This window comes from Eurytemora carolleeae, unplaced genomic scaffold, assembly GCF_000591075.1.
Source record: "Eurytemora carolleeae unplaced genomic scaffold, Eaff_2.0 scaffold1586, whole genome shotgun sequence".
In the NCBI taxonomy this organism is placed as follows: domain Eukaryota; kingdom Metazoa; phylum Arthropoda; class Copepoda; order Calanoida; family Temoridae; genus Eurytemora; species Eurytemora carolleeae.
The window spans coordinates 50,178-50,652 of record NW_019398697.1 but is presented as its reverse complement, the minus strand read 5'-3'; positions in this window follow the sequence as shown (position 1 = coordinate 50,652).

Genomic DNA, 475 nt, shown 5'->3' with positions numbered 1-475 from the left:
GAAAAATTCTTTAAATTCAGGTTCGGAAAAATGTTTAAAGGTACCGTTGTGAATCGAAAATATCAGATTTCATTTTTTTTTAAATTTATTTTCAACGAATTTAAAAAAATGTTTTTAGCTTTTTTTCTAGGTGATAACGATGATGCTGGTTCATATCTGCAGAAAAGTGATTTATGGATTTGATATTTCATACAGGTAAATATATATATATTTATATCTATATATAAATTTGGCTTGTCTGTCTGTTTGTTTGTTTGTTTGGGTGTCTGTCTGTCTGTTTGTATCCAATAAACGTCAAAACGGCTGAACCGATCGGGCCCACAGGGAAGGTTTATGAATGATCAAAATTTCAAATATTTGTCTCCATCAAAATTCGATCTTCATTAAATTTTTGAAAATTTTGAAAATCCACGAAATTTTTTGTGAAAATCCGCGAATTATTTTTGTTTTGTTTTACGATGTACACAAAGAGAAC